Raw genomic sequence first — 13931 nt, 5'->3', positions numbered from 1 at the left:
GATTATTTGTGCTCAGCACTCACACTCCAGTGAAGCCTCTGCGCTTCATTAAATATAGTTTTCTGGTGTTGAAATGGTTTTCTTTTTGAAAAAGATTGTGACTGTGCACAGTGGATACATTTCCTTTCTTGCAAATGTAAAAGCCGGCCACCCCATGCCAGCTGCTCATAGTTTTGTTTATGATTTCACTGACCAGAGGAATTTCAAAATCAGAGCACAACCTTGGCAGGGCTTGGTGATAACTTTGATCCTCTCTCAGATAAAGTGTTTACTGTTGATGTTATTATCATGAAACTTTCAAAATGATAGAGGCAGTCTGGATGGCAATATTAAAAAAGTTTTAAAGGTGAAAAATAAATCACGTCAATTTCCTGCCTCTACATAATAAGTAATTTTACCTTAGGGTTATTCCCTTCCAGGTTTTCTCACATGCGTACATATTTTAACACAGATGTTATCGAGGCATAACTGTAATTTTGAGTTCTGTTTTATCACTTTAGCACCATGTTGTAAACATTCTAATTAGCGTGCCATTCCGACAAGATGTGTTCAGGGCAAAGATGCTAAGGAAAAGAAACCCTTGAAAGACCCGCAGCTACCTGAAAATGTTCTGTTCAAGCCCGTGTATTCTAAATCACTATGGGATCGGGGAAATTATTCCTTTTGCTTTAAATCTAGCTTTTATTGACAATCCAAAATCAGTAATCATGGATTAAAGCCCCTAAAAAATATGGTGCTGATTTTCAAAGAGAAGATGTGAGTAGCAAGAGGCAAATTGGTCTTTTGGCTAAAGACAAAATTCTCCTCATTCTTTGCTCTTATTAGGGATTTTGTGATCACAGTCATTCTGCTATTTGGTGCTGTTTTTTCATAGATCTGCAGAAATATTTGACATTTGAGACTTAATTGACATAGGTGTCCATATGTACCAGTTTTTAATGGAAAAGAATGCTAAATGACTACCATCAGTCTTTCTAATAGCTGGCCATGGAGAAGAGGTAAACAGTATATAAGGCACCTGATGTTTCCCTTTTTTTTCTGTGCTCACAAGAGCACAGAGCACATTTCCACCAGGTCGTATGTGCAGGCAAGAGCCTAACACATGGGGTGAGGATTCTGTGGCCAGGTCCCCAAGTGTCACCAGCTACCACTCTTCACATGTCATACCCCATGCGGCTGCGAGCTCTTAAGTCAAAGTGAATGTTTTACTCTTGCCTATACTCTAAACTCCTAGCATAGTTCCTGCCAATGCAATGCACAAAAAAGTTATTGACTGGGTGTCTAAATTAGTCATGAAGTAAGTTCCATGGTATCTTTGAAGACCACAGTGTTCATTGCACTGTTTTTGCTAAAGCTACGCTCTCTACCTCTCCAAGATACCTTCTTCATAAGAAGGTACATTTAATAAATCGCCTTTCTAATTCAGTGGACCAATCTGTTTAAGCAGAAGAAGATTTTGAGGACCACTGGGGCACCATTTCATAAATTGTCCCCTGCTTCTGCCATGGGAGCTTCAGTGTGCCTACTTAACAGGCATCAGGGATCCCTGGGTGGCGCAGCGGTTTGGCGCCTGCCTTTGGCCCGGGGCGCGATCCTGGAGACCGAGGATCGAATCCCACATCAGGCTCCCGGTGCATGGAGCCTGCTTCTTCCTCCGCCTGCGTCTCTGCCTCTCTCTCTCTCTCTGTGACTATCATAAATAAATAAAAGTTTAAAAAAAAAAAAAAAACAGGCATCAAAGTACCGAATGTGTGGCTTCACCAGAGAACTGTACCATTGTTTCAAAACTAACTAGTCTGGATTAATTGTTATGCTAGAAGTAGAGGGAATATTTTCTGAGAAGCAACCACATCCCTACAATAATGTTGAGAATCTATTGGTACAACCATTCTGAGGAAGTCGGCAATATGCATAAAAAGATGTTATCAAAAAAATTCCATCTCCAGGAATTTACTCTCAAGGAATATTTGTGGTGGTATATAAGAGCCTTAAAATAATATTTATGGCAGTGCAATTTGCATGTATTCATTTATGAAAATACTGATCATTTTAATATGTGCAAACACTGAGCTTCCCATAATCACAAAACTTTGATGGGGTGAAGCCTGTGCCTTTTTTTATCCTAAAGGGGTCCTTTCTATGTAATGGAGAAATCTGATGGATCCCGGAGCCCTCTCTGTGGACCAGGATGTGTCAAGTGCTGTATTTAGGGAAAATGAGAGAAATATGGGTTTTTAAACGACCAAGGTAACAACTTTTTCTCCCATAAATTTCCAGAGAAATTTGACCTGACATCCGAGAAAAATCCACAGTTAGAAGTTACAAATTAATAGGAATATTTTTGCCACTGGGCAGTAAGTACTATTCAATATACGACACATAATATTCAATATATATACACATATATATGTATAGTTACTATATATATATATATAGTAACATGTCTCCAAGGCAATCAAAAGTAATTGCAGAAAAGGTGGAAACAAGAAATGAACCACTTTCATACTATTTGATGTCCCATGGGAATGGGATGCAGCATCTCTGATAGTCCAGTTTGATTCCATTTTAAAACTGACATCTTCTTTTATAGGTCTCTTTTAAATATTATTTATCCTATTACTTTCAACTCCTCCCTCGGATGACTATGTCCATCCAATGCTATGTTTGTGGTAACTATGATGTACAGGGCACTCTATCTGTACAGTTTTGTTCCTGAGCAAATAAGAGATCTGGTTTCCATGCCAAAGATTTTACAATCCAATTTAGGCAAATAAAACGTACAAGGGATTGAACTATATTGCCCCCCCCCCAAAATTATCAACATATTTCTTATGGAACCCAACCTTTGTTAAAATAGCCACTTTCATTAGGAAAAATTGAAAGGAAGTTCTGTTAGAGTACGTAGGACTCTATCACCAACCTCTACCCAAGAAAAATCCAATTGCATATATTTTTTAAAATTATGATTTGTTTCAACATTGAAAAGTCACGTCGTCCCTTTACACTACAGGGACTTAGCAAACAGAAGCCACATTTAATCATTTTCTCTCTATTTACTTCATTCTCAATAGCAAGTCATTACCTCCTCCAACTCCCAGGCCCAAAGTACTTTCTCCCCAGAATATTCCTTCCCGAATACAGGGGATCCCTGGGTGGCTCAATGGTTTGGCGCCTGCCTTTGGCCCAGGGCATGATCCTGGAATCCTGGGATCGAGTCCTACGTCGGGCTCCCTGCGTAGAGCCTGCTTCTCCCTCTGCCTGTGTCTCTGACTCTCTCTCTCTCTCTCTCTGTGTGTGTGTGTCTCTCATGAATAAATAAATAAAATCTTAAAAAAAATTCCTTCCCGAATACAGAATATTTAGTCGAATGCCCCATTTTTAACCCTAACACAACTTAAGAGATTTTACAAGACAATGCCTTGCTCCAAGGTCCCTGGGAAACACAGAAAGCACTCTTCTTTCATTTTTCCCTTCTCCTTTAGAAATGTTTGCTTCTCTGCAAGGACCAGAGTTTGAGCCCCAGATTTGGTGTGGAGCCTACTTGAAAAATAAAATCAAATATACTACAAGAAAGAGGTAAAACGGAGACATTTTTTAGAAGGCACACAAAATTTATCTTCTTAAATTTTTAAGTGGTGGTTTAGTAGTGATAAATATATTTACATGGCTATGCAACAGGTCTCTAGAATTTTTTTATCTTAAAAAACCAAAACTCTATGGGTGCCTGGGTGGTTCAGTCAGCTGAATGACCAACTCTTGGTTTGGACTCAGGTTATGATCTCAGGGTCATAAGATTGAGCCCCTGTCAGGCTCCACGCTTAGTGGGGAGTCTGCCTGAGATTTTCTGCCCCTCTACCCCTCCCCCGACTCATATGCAAACTCTCTTTCTCTCTCAAGAAAAAAAAAAAAAAGAAAAACCAAAACTCTATATCTGTTGAACACCAACTCCCCATTTTGTGTTCCCTAGTCTTGGTAATAATCATTCTACTTTCTACTGCTATGAATTCAACTAACTTAGATATTTCATATGAGTAGAGTAATATAGTATTTGTCTCTTTGTGACTGGCTTATTTCACTTAACATAATGATCTTAAGATTAATCCATGTTCTAGCATGTGACAAAATGTCCTTTTTTAAGGCTGAATGATATGCCATTGTATGTACATATCATATATTTTTTTAATCCACACAGCCATGGACATTTGGGCTGCATTTCCCTTTGGCTACTGTGAATAATCCTCCAGTGAATGTGAGTGTATCAATATCTCTTTCAGACTCTTTCAATTCCTGTAGCTCTATATGCAGAAATAGAACTGCTGGATCATATGATAGTTCAATTTTTAAGTTTTTGAGAAACTTAAATTGTTGTCTATATTGTTGTCCATAATGGTTATACCATTTTATAACCTCACCAAGTGCACAAGGGTTCCACTTATCCTCATCCTCACCAGCACCGGTTATTTTCATTTTTGTGTGTGTGTGTGTGTGGGTTTTTTTTGTTTTTCGTCTTTTTGTTTTGTTCTGTTTTTCTCTCATGGCCATCCTAATGGGTCTGATGTGATATCTTATTGCAGTTCTGATGATTAGTGATGTTAGCATCTTTTCACAAACTTATTAGAGATTTGCATTTTTTTCTTTGGAGAAATGTCAATTCAAGTTTGCCCATTATATTGCTGTTGTTGTTGAATTGCAGTTTTTTTATACATTCTAGATTTTAACCCCTTATTAGATATATGATTTGCAAATATTTCTCTCATTCTGTAGGTTGCCTTTTCACTCTGTTGATTGCTTCCTTTGGTATGTTTTTAAGATTGATGTAGACCCATTTGACTATTTTGCTTTTCACCTGTGCTTTTGGTATCATAGCCAAGAAATTATTGCCAAAGGCAATATCATAAAGATTTTCTCCTATATTTTCTTCTTTGAGTTTTATATTTTAGGTCTTTATATCTGTTTTAATTATTTTTGTATATAGTAGAAGGTAAGGTCTAATTCCATCTTTTGGATGTAGAAATACAGTTTTTCCAACACCATTTGTTGAAGACTGTGCTTTCCCCGCTGAGTGGCCTTGGCACTCTGTTGAAGATCATTTGACTATACATGTAAGGACTTATTTCTGGGATTTGTATTGTTCCATTAGTTTATGTCTGTCCATATATCAGTTCTACCTATTTTCATACTATAGTTTTGTAATGAAATCAGGAAGTATTAGGCCTTTAATTCTGTTCTCCTTTTCAAGATTGGTTTAGCTATTCATGTCCTTTGAGATTCGATATAAATCTTAGGATTTTTTGTTCTGTTTCTGAAAAAAAAATGCCATCCGGATTTTTATAGGGATTGCACTGACTCTGTAGGTCACTTTTAGTAATATGGACATTTTAACAATATTAAGTCTTCCAATCATGAACATAGGATGTCTTTCCATTTATTTCCATCTTCTTTAACTTCCTCCAGGAACATTTTAGAGTTTTCAGTATACAAGTCTTTTGCCTCTGACTAAGTTTGTTCCTAAGTATTTATTCTTTTTGATGCTATGGTAAATAGTATATTTACATATATTACTCTTTATAGAAGAAGCTTGCCAATTCCTGCCCAGAGCATATCATATCTATAAAACACATAATATTTTTTATAGAGTGTAAACACTCAAAGGATTCTGCTTCTTTAGTCCTCAAAGCAAAGCCCTATAGGAAGAAATGTTTAAAGCATAGTAGAGAAGAAGAAAAGAGAATCCTCAAGGCTCTGCTGAGTTTGATCATCCAACAGGACCTAGACAGTTGCTGACTCAAGGCTTAATGCTCGTTTGGTCAATAAGCCTGCTCTACTCTGCATCCACCACCTTTGGGAAACCATCAGGCAATTATGGATGAGTTAAGCCATGCCACTTAAATCAGATGAGAACCATAGTCAATAAAATCCTTGATTACTTCTCACTTTCATGAGAAAGACCTTCAAAGAAATCAAGCTAGTTAAAATATGGTCATATAAAAAAATCTCTTAAGTTTTAGAGGGATTATACTGACTTCAAAATGGTGTATGGGTCATAATGTCTACTTTTCTACATTGGACACTTCCTTCTTATAATCATTTTGCATCCCATTGTCTCTTTTTCTCAGTATGCTACTTCCCCTTAATTATCCTCACCACTGCCTTTCCCCAACCAAAGTCAATTCCTACAGTTTAGTTTTCCGACATGTTGCATTATTTTATTTTTCCCACTCACTTTCCAACCCCAGACACAATTATAAAAATTATTGAAATAGAAAATGGAATACACAGATTCTATTCTGGGCTTTTCCAATGTCTTGCTTGGTATTTTAGGGACATCTTTTTATTCCATGGGTGTTAGATTAACCTATGACTGAGTAGATTGATCCAGGATCTCTAAGACACATCAAAAGTATGTGGGTAAGATAAAATGTAAACTGCTTATTTCTCAGCAAGGAAAGTAACAAGGAACAGGTGTTTTAGATGCTATGAGCACAACATTTCACAGCATTACACCAGATGTATATGGGCAGATTATCTGCAGAGCTGCCAAAAAGATGCACAAAGACACTTCCATCAAGGACTACAAACCATGAGCTAATCTCTTTTAGCCCAGTTGCCAGACATGCATCTAGGGCCAAGAAAACTTGGTCTGATTTAACATAAACCATCATCCCTGTTTTCAAGGAAAATATGTTCTGTAGATCAGAAAGTAAATAATTTTATATAATATAATTATCTTGTGTATGTAAAATATATACCGTATTAAGAATATAATATATAAAATATTACAATTATATAATTGTAGTCAATTACTTGGTTTCTTCTGGAACTTTGAGTGAAAAATACAGCCATTCATAAAGAGAAGGGAAATAGAGAAGATGAGCAGTGATGAGCAGAACTGTTACCAGAGTAATGCTATGGGCCATGAAAGGAGGTGAAAAAATCAGAGTGTCAGTCCTCCCCTTACAACTTATCAATGGTTTTCCATTTAAACTAAACTCACAAATGGTTCTCCTGCCAAAAGGCTCCAATCCTCTGCCATTTGCCTCTCTCTTACATCTCATCTCTGTCTATTCTCACAGTTACTCCCTACACTCCAATCATACTATATTTTGTATTTTGCTTTTGCTGATGGTTTTGTTCATGTCTCAGGCTGCTGTGCTTCCTATTCCTTTTATCTAGGATTAACTCCCATGCGTGCTGGCTCCTTCTTCTCATTACTCAGAACTCCGCTTAAAGAGTACTTGTCCCCTTAGCATCCAATCTACAGTAAGATTCTTCTAATCATTCTCTACCCTACTGGCTGGTGTTTCATTCCTTCCTTGTACCCCCTCCTCTGTTATTAGGTTATTTTCTGTTTCGTTATCTACTTCCTCCCACCAGAATATAGTTCCATGAGAGAGGAAGAGTCTTTGACTGTCTTATTTATTGTTGCATCTTCATTGACTAAAACAGTGAATGGCAGTGTTTATTAATTATTAATAGAATTAATGTAGTAAAATGACATTAAGTTAGTGAGATCCTAAATCTGCCATATACGTGTTGGGTTTCTGACTTCAGTTTCCGGCCATATGTGTTCCTATAAATCATCCTCATTTTCTTTAAATTGATTTATACTTCTGTTCCTTGCCACCAGAGAACATCATGCACATGTGTATGACTTTGAGCAGAGGGCCATCTGCCACCACATCCTGCTGTTGGAGCCCTCTCCCACACAAGGCAAGTTCCATAGCTTACGTTCATCCAGATTCCTGTTTTATTTTCAGTTCATTCCAATATCTGGCAACTCAGAGTCCTCCCTGTCCACTTCCACACTAGACCAAGCTTTCTGAAGTCCAGCCAGGACACAACTCTCGACTGGCCAATCCATTGGGAGAGGAATTCGGATAAATTTTGCTTTATCCCATGAAAAACACTTATCGGATTCAATTGTATCAAAAGTGACAGAATGATTGTGTGATACGGAAAATTCTGTAGTAAAACAACACTATGTTCACTGAGTTTCAAGGATTTGCTCTATTTGCTCACTACTGGGAAAATAGAAGACTTTGGTATTTCCATGGGTAACTGGGGAAGATGAAGATAATGCAGGGCTGGAACATGGTGCTGGCAATGAAAATAGAAAGGAAGAGACAGAAATGAGGACAGTGAGAATAAAATGTGACAAGGACCCTCGTTGTCATCTGAATCTCAGGGACAGGGGCACAGATGTTTCAATGATAATGCAGTATTACCAGCCTGAATGACTAAATGCTTTATAACCACTGGCAAATAGACAAGAAGAGGATGTAAAGCATGAAAGGCATTAATAGAGCCTATCATTTGTTAAATAAAACAAATAGCCAGATATACACTTAGTCGTACATATTAATTAATGTGGGAGTGGTCAGAGATGAAAGAATGGGTTTGATAATTTTACCTATCAGGACCCTCTCTGACTTCCATGAACTGATCTGACACTCTCAGACTGCAGCCTGCATTTTTTTTTTAACTTATTCATGATAGACAGAGAGAGAGAGAGAGAGAGAGAGAGAGAGAATGGCAGAGACCCAGGCAGAGGGAGAAGCGGCTCCATGCAGGGAGCCTGAAGCGGGACTCGATACCAGGACTCCAGGATCACACCCTGGGCCTAAGGCAGGCACCGAACCGCTAAGCCACCCAGGGATCCCCTGCAGCCTGTATTTTTTTAAGATTTTATTTATTCAGAGAGAGAGAGAGAGAGAGAGCCCTGGAGCACAACGGAGCAGTGGGAAGACCAGAAGGAGAGGGAGAGAGAGAATCCCAAGTGGACTGTACTGAGCATGGAGCCTCCCATGGGGCTTGATCTTACGACCCTGAGATCATGACCTGAGCCAAAATCAAGAGACAGGGGCTTAAGCAACTGAGCCTTCCAAGTGTCCCCTGGAGCTTATATTTTAACCTACAATCCTTTTAACCTACCAGGAAATAAAAAGCTAAGAAATGAAATAGAAGAGAAAATGCTCAATGAGTTTTAAAAAGCCAAGCAAGTGCAATGCCATGGAAACCAAAATATGTAAGAACTTGTAGAAGTGAGTGGAAAACAGTTGAACTGTTTAAGATTTCGAGATCCTGAAGATTTCAAAAAGTAGAACTAATAAAAAGATGATTGCATTTGTGATTAGATTATTGGAGAGTCAATAATTAAAATTGCTATTATCATCATACAAGAACTGATTGCATCTTTTTTTTTTTAATTCTAGGATGATGGCATAATTCACATTTGAGAGAAAGCTCTATATTTAAAGAATTACTTCGATAATCTTTTTGTGTATCTGTGAGAACAAAAAGCCCATTTCTGCCTTTAAAAGAGGGTTTGAAAAACAAAGAATGAAATTTCTCTGTACCAAAGATGGAAAAAATACTGTAGAAAGAGAAGATAAAGAGGCATGGAATAACAGAAATAATCAGGCATGGGAGAATGAGCCAGGAAGGAAGGAAAGAAGAGATGTAGTGCCAAGGTAGGGGTCCTGAGAAAAGAGGAAGCTCACCTCCTATTATCAGAAATGACTACCGAGGGGCACCTGGGTGGCTCAGTCAGTTAACATTGAACTTTTGGATTTCAGCTCAGGTCATAATCTCAGAGCATAAGATTAAGCCCTGTATCAGGCTTCCCACTCAACACACAGTCTGTTTGAGATTCTCTCTCCTGCTCCCTCTGCCCTTCCCCCTGCTCATGCACACACACTCTCTTCCTTTCTCTCTCTCTCTCAAATAAATAAATCTTAAAAAAAAAAGAATAAATGATTATTGAGACTGTAATCTCTAAACTTAAATTTAAATTAATGTCCACATGGTATTGTCCTATAATAGCCCACCATTACTGCCAACCTTGGAAAAAGTCTGCCCTTACACAAGACCATTACTGCCAGTTATTCATAAGGGAATGAAGAAATCAGGGTGGTGTTCACCATGGGGGAGACTGGGCCAGCAAGAGGAAAGGAATCTCCAGGTATGGCAAGTGATGTTTAAGAAGGAAATGGCTAAGTGGGCCGATCAAGATTTCTATCCCCCTCAAGTCTGTAGGAACATCAAGGATATTTTCATCCTGAGATGAGGTGGAGTCTCAAGTCACCATATTTGGATATTACAAGGAAAGATGATCTTTGGAATCTAAAGAAGCAGATGACTCTTGGGCTATAAGAGTTTCACAATTTGTGTGTGTGTGTGTGGGGGGGGGGGTTCTGTAGCCAAAATTGGAAACAACTGCTTGAACTGACCCCAAAGCAAGCACTCATGTTTTCCTTGGTGTCACTGAAGGGATTTCATGGAACTCAACCCTGCTTAAAATGGTCTTGCTACGCTTCCTGAATCCCATCAGTTGCAGATTAATTATTCCATGTTAGTATAAAAATGACTGCCTTTCCTTTTAGAAGCTGAAAATTATCTGAAAATTTCTAAGAGAGGAAAGAGGGGAAAGAGAAGAGAAGCCTGGAGGTACAAGCCCTGCCCAAGGCGGGAGAAGATATTGGGGTCCATTAATTGGCACTAATGTCCTGGGTGCTGAAAGTCTTGGGGTAGAGCAAAAGGAGGCAAAAGTGGTAGTGCCCAAAATAATTCCACTTATGCAGAATCTCTGCTTAGAGCCAGATTTGTCTCAAACTGTCTATTTCCTAATCTTTTCTTTTGGTGTGTGTACCATTTCTGCCACTCCACCCTTTATTCTTCCAAGATATCTTCTATTATTTGTTTTAGCCACCCCTCCCCACCCCTTTTGTTCTTTATCTGATTGTGAAAAGAAGCAGGAAAGGGGTTACATTTAAGCCATAGGAGGGGAAGGTGAGACCAAGAGTGTGAGTCATCAGCCACTCAGCACTGTGATGCCTCAATCCTAGAAACTGTCCCCATTTTCCCTGGATTTTGGCTCACATCTCTGGTTCATAGACAATCTATCCATGTAGAGCCAACTCCTCAGTAATACTGCAGAGTAGAGGCTCTGAGACTCATCCAAGGAGAGGGGCACCTTGTCTCAGTTTAATTTCTCACCTCAGCTATTGATTTGTTCTGAATAAGGCCTATAGGATTAGAAAGGCAATCACTTACTCTCTCCCAAAGCAGCTCTTTCAGCTACAGCAATAAGTCGGAGGCCTCATCTTTAGTTTCGATGATTATTAACATCTCTCTAGTCTTCTATGTTGGTCTGAAGCCTCTCTGTGAAGGAAAAGAGGTTAAAAAATTATAAGCAGTGACAAAGCTACTGCTTAGAACAGGTGTGAACAAATCACAACCCACAGCCCAAATCCGCCCTGTTGTCTCTTTTTTTAAAGTTTAATTGGTACACAGAGAAGCTAATTCATTTACACACTGTGTATGGCTGACTTCACACCACGACAGCGGAATCGAGTGGTTGCAAAGGAGATCATATGGCCTTTAAAATAAAAAAAAAATATTAACTATCAAATCCTTTCTAGAAAAAGCTTCCCAGCTCAGGACTGTGGCATTACCTCTGCTGGTTATAGCCTCCTTAAATGTGTATAGTCCATCAATCATGCTTAACTGGTTTAGTGCTGCAAGAATCTGAATAGCACGGGAACTAGCTGAAGCTTGGAGTTAAAATAAATATTTGAAGTATCCTTACACTTGCATGTGACACAGTCAGCACAGTGATCCTCTCACTCCCCTTGACCATTCTGAACAGAGCACAGGGCTTCCAAAAGTGTACAGATCTTTAGTGGAGCACATTCTAAACATTTCATGAGCTCTTCAAAGGTTTTCAACTATTATTTAGTAAGCTTGAAGCAACACACTGTTATCACGAGAAAGGATTATAGTTTATGAATAGTGCAGCAATGCAAAAGGTGTAAGTCACATCTGCACTATGAGAGGTATTTACAACACAACCCTCACTGGCCCCCAAATTTCAAAACCTTTTAAACAACTTTAGCTTAGTGTGCATTTCGAGTGCATTTTCAACTGAAGACCAATGTTCACGAGTACTTTAAAACATATCAGTTAGAAAAAAAAATCAAACTCTTTTTAAAGGTGTTTAGTTTGGAACACCTGGGTGGCTCAGTGGTTAAGCATCTGCCTTTGGCTCAGGGCGTGATCCTGGGGTCCCGGGATCGAGTCCCACGTTGGGCTCCCTGCATGGAGTCTGCTTCTCCCTCTGCCTATGTCTCACCTCTCTGTCTATGTCTCTGTGTGTGTCTCTCATAAATAAATAAATAAATAAATAAATAAATAAATAAATCTCTTTTTTTTTAAAGATAAAGATTTTTAGCTTAAATATAGTTAACATATACTGGTTTCAGATGTCTAATGTAATGATTCAACAATTCTATAGATTATAAAATGCTCACTGTGTTAAACTTAGTTGCCATCTGTCACCTTACAAAATTATTATATTATTGACTATTCCCAATACTGTGCTTTTCATCTCTGGGAGTTATTTATTTTACAACTTACTATTTATAAATTCATAAAATTAGTATTAATACAGCATTGTAATAATATCCATAATTATACTTGGGAGTGTCAGACTTTCTTATTCATTTAATATTTTCTATAAGCAGTTCCCTTGACTACCATCTCTGAAACCTTCCCACAAAGTAGAAAAGAGTTACATTCTTAAAAATAGCATTCTTCTTTTACAGAAAATATCAATGCTGTAAGCTCTAAGTTTTACAAAACAGAAATTGGTTGGAATAATTCGAGTACAAAAGAAATAAAATTTGTAAAATAGTTCCAAATTCCACTGAGCAGAAATCTCTGCCTGTGCATATGAAATTTTAATACCAAGACTTTACTCGAGATAGGCACTGCTGTGTCTGGCTTAATTCTTTAAGTCATATTTTTTTTTTCCTGTTTCTAAAGGCTGTTGCAGACTAACACTAATGTTTGTAAGCACATTGTTTGTGATTTCTGCACTGATGTAACAAACATATTGTTAGGCTGAAACATCCAGAATTGCTTAGAATTCTAAGAAGCTAATTTAAAAATAATTTACAGAAATGATTCTAAGTTTAGAGAACATTCAACCTTTAGCTCGATATGTCTCACAGATCTAAATTTAGCAAACTATAAAACAGCAGTTCTCACCGGTTCCAAAGATGATCTAGTCCAGAGTTGGCTATCTTTCCAAGGTGATATGCCAAATCTTAATGTGTTCATTCTTGGCTTTAGGAGAGTCTTGTTATTATGGTTTGAGGGGGATTTTCTGTGTTTAAGAACCTTCTTTCAACTAGCGCAAAGCAGCTTGGTGTTGATTTGCAAAGTCCTTCTACATATTTTATCTCGTTCATTCTTGAGAAGAGGCCACACAGGCAAGCTGTGCCTGTCTCCACTCAAGTCTGGGTAGTCAAGCAGTTGGACCTGCTGCAAAGTCAGGCCCACAAAGTAGACTCACAGCAAGGAAGAAAGACAAACTTCATAACAATATAAATACCAGGAAATGTAGTGAAAGAGAAGACTCAGTAAATAGTGGGGAATCAGGGAACCCTTGGAAATTGAGGGGCAGAAACAAAGTTGATAACCAAAAGTCTTGGAAAAGAGTCAGCACTCAGAAAGTTACACACAGCATGTACACATCACAGCATGTACGCGTGCACCCTGGAGAAGGCCATGTGCTTGCCTGCCATCTCTACAGGCTAGGAAAAGGCACAGAAGGATTTTCCTATACAGGTTTCAGAGAAAATTTGACGCTGCCAACACCTAGATTCCACACTTCTAGGCCCTAGAACTTTGAGACAATAAACTCGTTTGTGTTAAGCAAACAAACAAAACAAAAACAGAATTGGGAGAACAAAGGAAAGCAGCCGAAAAACAGATTCTTCTACTTATTTGTCAAGCTTTCTCTTTTATTTTATTTTTATTTTAACTTAATTTTCTATTTTATTACATTTTATTTTATTTCAGACACTCTGCTAAGTACTGGGAATGCATCAATATCATACTACCTTGGCTCTTTACAATTTCATAATATT

At 38.2% G+C, this 13931-nt stretch overlaps 1 long non-coding RNA gene across 1 annotated transcript in view; it reads right to left on the bottom strand.

The window, feature by feature from the left end:
- The window catches only part of LOC121500520, a 49071-nt gene extending 35860 nt beyond the window's left edge, over nucleotides 1-13211 (bottom strand). Inside the window, exons 1-2 of the long non-coding RNA XR_005990403.1 lie at nucleotides 13048-13211; nucleotides 11053-11160 (exon numbers count right to left, since the gene is read on the bottom strand). This is a non-coding gene — a long non-coding RNA (uncharacterized LOC121500520). The remainder of the gene's footprint in view (nucleotides 1-11052; nucleotides 11161-13047) is intronic.
- Nucleotides 13212-13931: the final 720 nt, after the last annotated feature.

This window comes from Vulpes lagopus, chromosome 10 (genome assembly GCF_018345385.1).
Source record: "Vulpes lagopus strain Blue_001 chromosome 10, ASM1834538v1, whole genome shotgun sequence".
Classification (NCBI taxonomy): domain Eukaryota; kingdom Metazoa; phylum Chordata; class Mammalia; order Carnivora; family Canidae; genus Vulpes; species Vulpes lagopus.
Note: the sequence above shows the minus strand (reverse complement) of the source record. Positions and strands in the feature narration are given on the sequence as shown.